The sequence below is a fragment of the Suricata suricatta genome, chromosome 14 (assembly GCF_006229205.1).
Source record: "Suricata suricatta isolate VVHF042 chromosome 14, meerkat_22Aug2017_6uvM2_HiC, whole genome shotgun sequence".
In the NCBI taxonomy this organism is placed as follows: domain Eukaryota; kingdom Metazoa; phylum Chordata; class Mammalia; order Carnivora; family Herpestidae; genus Suricata; species Suricata suricatta.
The window spans coordinates 24,903,419-24,911,542 of record NC_043713.1 but is presented as its reverse complement, the minus strand read 5'-3'; the positions used below and the strand labels follow the sequence as shown (position 1 = coordinate 24,911,542).

Sequence of the window (8,124 nt, the reverse complement as noted above, 5' to 3'; positions counted from 1 at the left end):
CTCCCTCCCCCCCACCCGCCCCTCCCTCCCTCTTTCCCTTCCCTCCCTCCCTCCCCTCTAGGTTGGGTTTGTGCGCTGGGGCGCCGTATCCCCTCCGCTGCCGGGACGCGCGGAACTCGAGGCAGGAGTAGGCTCTCTCGAGCCTCCTCCCTCCCTTCCCCTTCCCTGTCCCCTTCCCCCACCCCCGAATCGGGCTCGGTGCTGCGGCCGGAGGAACCCTGAGGTGAGCATCCCCCCGCCTGCCCCCCTCTTTTAGTCAGCACAGCCTGCAGATCGATTCCGGGACCCGCCAGGAGGGCTGCGTGACGCGAGCGTGCTTATGGATAAATCCGAGAAAACCGCCCCAAACAATTAGCCCCCTTCCCCCTCCCTGCGCCCCGGCCGCGGGGCGTCTGCGCCCATCCTCAGACCCCTTCCCTGTCGCGGACCGCACTCCACGACCTCACCCGCTCCCCAGGTTCGCCCCTTCCCCGCAGGGCTCCCGGCCCAGTGGGGAGCCGTCGCCCTGGGGCTCCGGGAGGAGGGGGCTCTCGGGGGTGCACGGCTGGAGCCTGGCTGGCGCTGGAGTCGCGCGGTGTAGCCGCTGTCATGTGCCGGGTTCCGAGCCGGGGGGGAGGAAGAGAGCGAACGTGATTGCTCTCCCTTTTGTTTTGAAGCCCGCATTTGCTGCAGCAAGCAGTTGCTTTAGTACCCGCCGAACTTGCAGCTGTTCTGACCACGCTCCGGCGAGGTAGGGAGCGCGGCCCCGGGTGGCGACTCCCGGCCAGAGGCTGCTGCGCTGGCGGCTGTCGGAGGGACCCCGAGAGAGTGTCTCCACGCAGCCCCTCCCTCCTGTGGTGACTGATTGTGTCTGTGGCAGCGGCCGTGCGAGGGTGTGTGCGCGCCCGTCACCGCGAGCGCGGGGATGTCTGTCGTCTAGACAGGCGGCACCCTCCCTCCGTCCCCGGTGAGCCCGCGGGCCGCGGGGGGCGCGGGGGATGGGAGCAGAGGAGGAACCCGAATCAGTGGAGCCATTGCAGTTGCAGCTTTGGACATTCCCTACGGTGGTGATTCCGGTGGCTTTTTGTTATTATTCCTGTCGCCACGGCGTGATTGGGCCTGGGGAATAGATCCGCCAAGGCGGCGCGGGGGTTAAGTTGACAGGCTCTGAAACCCGGCTCGCGGTGGCGAGTGACCCGAGCGGCCGCAAGGTGGGCTCCGGCTCGGTCTCTTCAGGACTGTCTGCAGGTGACTGTCCTGGACGCGTCGCGGGTCGTGGGGGCAGGGAGGGCAGGGGAGGCGGTTCGGTCTGCGGCGGCGGAGGTCTGGGGACCCCTGAGGGCCGCGGGCCCCAGCCTGGATGCATCAGGAGGAGGCGGCCCGGGGACGGCGGGTGTGAGTTGGGTATGTCTTTCCACTGACGTTAAAAGACAATTGAGGGTCGGTGTTGGCAGTTGGGTTTCGTAGAGTTTTCGGGGTTGGGGTTGTGGGGGGCAGGTGTGAGCCGGGAGGGGGTGCGGCGTGTAAAGGGGAGGAATGGCTGGCGGCGGCCTGTGTGTCCCTACCCCGGGTAGCGAGGCGTCGTCTCCCCCGCCCATCTGTTTGTGTGTGTACACACTGCTCTGGCGTGTGGGGGGGGGGGGGGCGGAGCGTGTGTGTGGTGGGGGGGACAGACCGCGGCGTAGTGGGGACGCGCGTGGGCCCGACTACCCTGTGAATCGTCCCGCCAGCCTCCTCGTGGTCCCAGTTGGGTTCCTAGTCGTGTGTGTCCGCGCACGCGCGCGCCCGTGTTACTTGGACAGGGGGTCCTGCGGCTGTACCACCGGGGAGCCCCTGCAGTTGCGTGTGTGCGGGGCCGGCGAGGGAGTTCCGGGCTCGCGGTGGCGCGGGAGACAAGCCTTGCGTCCCTCCGCGTCCCCGACGCCCCCCGACCCGGCCGGCTGGCAGCCTGCTCAGCCGGCGGGGTGCAGGTCTCGCAGGGCAGGGAGGGGCCGCGGGCGCGCGCGTGTCGCCGCCCTGGACCCTCCCAACATGCTCGGGTTGACCCTTGTTCCCGGGAGCTCTATGGGTGCGCGTGCCCGCGCGCCCGCCACTGCCTCGCGGGCCCAGGACCGAACCCGCGCGCTCTGCGCACCCACTTCCAGTTATTGGTCCTGGAGATCGTGGGGGCCGGAGGCTGCCCGGCTCCCCCAGTCCCGGCCCAGCCGGGCGCTGCTACCCGGGTGCGCTGCCTGCCCGCACGTCTGGGCCGCCTTCGCCCTCTGGGGCCCTGCGGCCGGGGAGATTATCTCGCAGGCTGAGGGCCGGCGCGCAAAGGGAGGAAGCCGGTGGGGCTGCGGGCCCCGCGGCGGCTGGAGTCTCGGGAGGGTGAAAGTGACACAGCACGAGCGCCGCCGCCGCCGGAGCTGGAGGAGAGAGGAAGCAGCCGGCCAGGACACCGGGAGGGGCCGTGGGCTGTCCGGGCCCGGTTCCTCCTGGCCGGCGCGGGGTCTGAGCCGAAAACCTCAGGAATCCGGGCTTTGAGCATGCTTATTAGCCAGAGCGAGGAAATTGCCAGGCTTTCAAGAAAACCCAATTATACGGGAACAGAATGCGCCGAACAAACAAATGTTAGCTGTGCAGTCCCCCACAGCACGCCCTCAGGTTGCCTGAGGAAACTCCCTTTGAGTATTTGAAACAGGATTCGATTTACAGACAGATCATCTCCTCTGTTGTGTCAAGTGACTGTCCTAGGTAATGTACGCTTGTAGGCAGTAATTTTGTAACGTATTCTGGGGTAGGGTGTCATCGGTGATTAACAGATAGCTGTAAATAGTATGTTTGTGTGACTTTACAGAGCGTTTCCCCCTACCCTTGAATCATCACATTTTCTTAAGTGGGTCCTGTGATATAGGGGATATTAATCCCATTTTACAGGTAAGCACACTGAGACTCAAAAAGTGGCCGTGAGTTGCCCAAGGCCTCTCAGAGGCGGAAGGGCTACTTTCCCCGGTCTCTGTGATCCTGTAATTTCTCAGCCTAAGGCTTTTAATTGAAATAATGGCCATTTTTTGGTATCTGTTTTTGAGGGTTCTTTTTTTTTTTTTTTTTTTTGAGAATAGGTCTTGGCACCCCAGCCAGTTGTGAACCTGAGAAAAGGGGTAAGTTATGGGGGTATTTATTCTTGGTCAAAACACTTTTTTTTATTTGCTACCAGACCTAATGAGAATGGTCATTAAAGAACAGAAGTCTGCAATGCTGTTATTATCACTCATCTGATGATTTGCTAATGGTGAAAGGTTATCAGCTTTTATGCATCCATTATACCAGAATCACACCTGTGTATAATAAATGCATATGGCGTACATGTTTATGCATCACATGTCTATATTCGTATGAGTGTGTTCATGGATCCAGTGTCCTTATTGAGTCAAACGTTTATACTTTAGGTACTGGTTTCAAAACCATTGGTTTAACGTGTAGATCCCTGAGAAACCCAGGGATCATCCAGGTGATCCTATTCCCTGCCCCCTGCATCTCCAGGGAGTAGGGAAGCCCTGAGAAGAGCAAAGAGCTCCTACATGCCCGGATGTGCTTTGAAGAGTTCGCCTGTAGGAAGGTTCTCAGACATAGCCTGCAGAGTTACCAGGTTTGGCCACCTGCCCAACTGTTCATTCACAAATATATATTGCCCACCTGCATGTTTCTGTATCTTCAAGTGCATACAAAGGAAATCGAACATACAGTCCCTGCCTGCCAAAAACACATTAGGATTTTACGTCCAGTATATGTTTATTGAGCACCCACCTTAGGCTAGATACTGTACTCTGTTTGGGGCACACAAAGATAGTACAGTAGAAACACTTAAGTTGTAACACAATAAAGCGGGTGATTCACAGCCTACGGGAGAGAACAAATCATAAATACTTTAGAGCACTCACCCTGGGACTTAGTCAGTTTCACATATGTTGCTTGGAAGTGACTCCTGATGCCGGTTCCAATTCTAGAGCAGATGCAGGAGGGAGCAACGGAGGAAGAAGAGCTTTTTGTCCCTTGTTACTCTGGAGTTCAGGCTGTTTGTAACCTCCCAGGTGGGCATGGAGGATAACGTCCTAATGTGGACGTTAGGCAGCTAGTGGGAAATAACCCTAAAGTCAACCAACTGAGTACTCTGCTGAGCAGTGAGGAGCTGACAAGTCATTCTCCTTGGTCCTCTCCCAGCTCTGCTGGGCTGTGATGGGCTGGGGTAGGCTATCTTCAGTGATGGGCTGTGGCTCTGGTCAAGGTCTTGCTCAGGCCCTTCCTGGGTTTAGTAGTTTCTGTCTTACAAGTCTGTTTGGATGTTTTAATGTGGGTCTGCTTTTCATCTGTTCATTCCCAAACTCGCTACTGGGCCGCCTGACACTGTCCTCCAATTTCGTCTCAGTTTTGGGGTCCACTGCCCTTGTGTTAAGGTTCTGTGGTTTGCAGTTCAGATGATGAAGGAGGAGGCAGGAGGGGGAGGTAGGATGGAGAGAGAATCCCGAGCCCAGAGAGAGAACAGGAGGCTCAAACAGACGGGCACATCGCAGTTTTTGGGCATTTTCCAAATGTGGTGGCATTTCTGCATAGCTTACCCGATAACATGGCAGCTTCTTGTGATGCTCTTTTGGGGGGGGGGGATCTTCACCTCTCAGCCTCACTGCCGACTCCCGGTCACCCGTGCTTGGTTGTTCATACTCAGACTTTACTCTTCTGCCCTCCTGCCCCATCCTGCATATGATATAATTTAGAACAGGGCTGTGATGGGGGCCCTTCTCCCTGCATTATCACCATGTTGACTATCGACATCTGCCTCTTATTCTGAAGTAAACTCAGGCCAAAGCTGTGGTTCCTAGGCATTCTGAGCTGGAAGGCCTTACTGATCAGCTGATCTCTGTGTGAAGACCCTGAGACCCGGCGAGGTGAAAGGACTTGCCCACAGTCACCGGGAGCCCTTGGCAGAGTGGGACAAGAGATTCCAGATTTTGATACCTCGTTCAGTCTTCTTTTTCTGTGCTTTCTGAAAAACAGTGGAGTTCTTATTGGCCGAAGAGAATGCTGCATCTTCTCTATATCCTCTGGTTCTGGGAAAGGCTCTGGAATTTCTCTCTTAGTCTTGAACTTCCTTTCCTTTGAGACTGCCCTTCCCTGCCCTATCTTTTATCTTTGGCATCCAGGAATCTGGACGAGGGCATTTTGTGAGACATGGTAGGCCTGGGGGTTTTCCAGTGCCCTCTAGTTTAGTCTTTGGCTTTCCCTTCCCTTGGCAGGGTCCTTAGGAACCTCTCCAAAGTGTTTGCAAAGCTGTCATATATGTGCATTTTTCTAGGGGGGGGACTCACGGACTTCATTTGACCTCTCACCTGATTCTAGTATGGACAGAAAGTCCTGGTGGGGGCAGTGGAGGTAGATAGGGGGTTGCTGGGCACTGGACACTGCACTTGATATGGGTTTAGAGTTTGCAAAGCGTTTCCCACAAATGATATCTGCTTTTTATCCTGGCCCCGTGAAGCCGTTAGCGGTATTTATTCCCATTTTGCGTGCGAGGACTCTGAGCCCCTGTGGTTAGTGATGAACCAGGTCACAGGGAAGTTGCAGAACAGGGATCTGAACCCAGAGCTTCAGGCTTCAAATCCAGCGCTTAGGGCTAGGGTGGTCAGTCATGTCGAATCATCATTATAGTCTTGTGAGTGGGGTGCTTCCAGTGTATTTTTTTTTTAATTTTAAATGTTTTTATTTATTTTTGAGAGAGAGCGAATGGGAGAGGGGCAGACAGAGGAGACACGGAATCCGAAGCAGGCTCCAGGCTCTGAGCTGTCAGCATAGACAGCACCCAGGTGCCCCTCCAGTGTTTTTTTTAGAGCTTTTTATGGCCACTTTGAGCTCATATCCAGCATGGAGTCAGCCCCAAGTGTTGACTAACTGACTCAGGGATAGGATGGATAAAAGTATGGGAGGCAGTTTTCACAGCACTGATATGTGGACTGTGGCCAGCTAAGATGATTTTGTGGAGGAGGTGAATTTGGGAGTAGGTCTAGGGTCACAGCAGACCTAGAATAGGTTTTCATCTGGGACAATGGCTCCAAAGTAGTAAAGGGGTGGGCGCCTGGGTGGCTCAGTGGGTTAAGCATCTGGTTTCGGCTCAGATCATGATCTCATGGCTTATGAGTTCGAGCCCCATGTGGGCTCTACGCTGACAGCTCAGAGCCTGGAACCTGCTTCGGATTCTGTGTCTCCCTCTGTCTCTGTCCCTCCCCTGCTTGTGCTCTGTCTGTCTCTCTCTCTCTCAAAAATAAATAAATGTAAAAAAAAAATTTAAAAAGCACTAAAACAACCCATTGTTCTTTAAAATAAAGTAGTAAAGGGGAAATTGTGTGGTGAGCACAGTGGTTGAGTAAGTTCTGAGTAGCACGGTCAGGGGGTATCTGTTCAAGCCTCAGATCAGTGAGGGCTTTCTAAGGGAGATGATGCAGGTGCCGAAAGCGAATGGATGAAAATAAATTAGCCTTGGAGAGGAGCTCAAACTGGTAAGCGTGTGCTTAGGAGAGGAGGTCTGAGGCTGTCTGCAGCAGCAAGGTCAGCTTCAAAGGTGGAGAGGCAGACAGGGCTCAGACCCCAGGAGTTTTGGCCAAAGACCTTGGCTTCGAGACTATGGGGTGGAGGACGGGGCCAGAAGCAGGACTGAGGTATGCTGCTGGGGTTCAGAAGGGAAGGAGATCTGGTGCCAGGAGGCCACTGGGCCAAGTGAGGCAATGACAGCTTCCATCCAGTATCAGGTCACAGGGGATAAAACCTGGAGCCAGGGCCTTGTGTAGGGGGATGGAGGGAAGGTTAGACATTAAAAACATTTGGGTACTAAACTCTGCAGTGGCTGCTTAGCTTTGAGGAGTGAAGGAGAAGTCCCAGTGACTCCCAGCTTTCTGGCCTCACTGACAGAGGCCTCCCAGCTTTTCCCCAGGTGCCAACTCCTTCAGTCAGAGCAGGTCTGCTGAGGTTGGGGCGAGAAGGAGGACTGGGTTAGCTCACTGCAAGACGTGTAGAATTTGAATTTGAATGGTAGGAGAGTCCAGTGGACTGTCTTACAGACTATACAATGCAGGGGCAGGACTACAGCTGGGGAAGTGGGGAAGATCCGCTGCAAGTGTGACCCCCGCAGAGCTGCCTGAGACAATGAAAGACCTCTTCCTCCCATTGTCAGAGAATCCTTTGTCATGCCAGCCGCTGCCTGGCCGGGGATGCTGTGTCATGCCGGAGGCCCAGCGGGCAGGATCCCTCAGCAGCTGAGAGCTGGCTTCAGCCTGAAGCCTTTAGATTTAGAGTAGAGTTAGGGGAGAGGCATTTTCCTGTTTACCATCCGTGGTGAGCAGAGCCCTGTCCCGGGGGCGCTCAGGGCATGAGCAAAGGGCAGGAAAGACCGGACCCTGCTTCGGAGGGCAGGCAGCCTAGCTGCTCCCAGCTGTGGACACAGGAGGCCCCGAAGAAGCTTTAAGACCTGCACAAATAGTAGAGTACGATTTCAATAGGAGAGTGGCGCAGAGACTTCTCATCCTGCCGCGCTGCGTTTTTAGAGAGCTGATGTGTTTCAGGCAGGGCTCCAGTCCTTTCAGTTTTGATTCTTTAGGGCCTGAAATAGTGCCTGGCACTTAGTAGGTGTTCCATTGACATTTGTGCACCTGCAGGGATGTGGCCACACTTCGTTGTTGGGGGCAGGAGGTCAGCCAGGGAAGGATCCCATGAGTAAGTCCAAAGAGGGTATCCCAATGCTGAGTGAGAATATTTTTAGTACCACAGTGGAGTAAAAATCTTGAAAATCTTCCAATTACCAAGCACCTAGAAACGCTGTATAAAATATAACTAGCATCCTTTCAAAGAAGAGCTGAGCTCATAGAATGTGAGGGAAATCCCTGGGGAACTCAAAAGTGAGTGTGGACAGTCCACTTGCACTTAAGCTAGGCCAGTGCTGGGGGTGGGGGTGGTTGTAGGGGTGGGAGGGGCGGTTGCTGGTCTCAGAACCAAGGAGGGTTGAGTTTTGACGACTGGAGACAAGACGGGAGTTGGGATAGAGGGTTCTCCCCGGCTGCCCCTGCAGAGGTTTGCAGGCTTGGAGGAAGGATGGACTAGATGTCAGTGAGTTGGCATGAGAGT

The 8,124-nt window shown here is 55.3% G+C and overlaps 1 protein-coding gene and 1 long non-coding RNA gene across 5 annotated transcripts in view; one reads left to right on the top strand and one right to left on the bottom strand.

Annotated features, from left to right (window-relative positions):
* LOC115277852 overlaps positions 1-8,124 on the bottom strand; it is a 30,314-nt gene that overhangs the window by 21,428 nt on the left and 762 nt on the right. The window lies entirely within an intron of this gene.
* CTIF (cap binding complex dependent translation initiation factor) overlaps positions 57-8,124 on the top strand; it is a 295,461-nt gene continuing 287,393 nt past the window's right edge. For 2 of the 4 annotated variants that reach the window (XM_029922254.1, XM_029922251.1), the window contains exon 1: positions 57-223. The gene's annotated coding sequence lies outside the window, so the exon portion shown is untranslated. Of the gene's footprint in view, positions 224-969; positions 1,228-3,096; positions 3,120-8,124 lie in introns of those variants that run through there. The other 2 variants (XM_029922252.1, XM_029922253.1) reach the window with 2 other exon arrangements.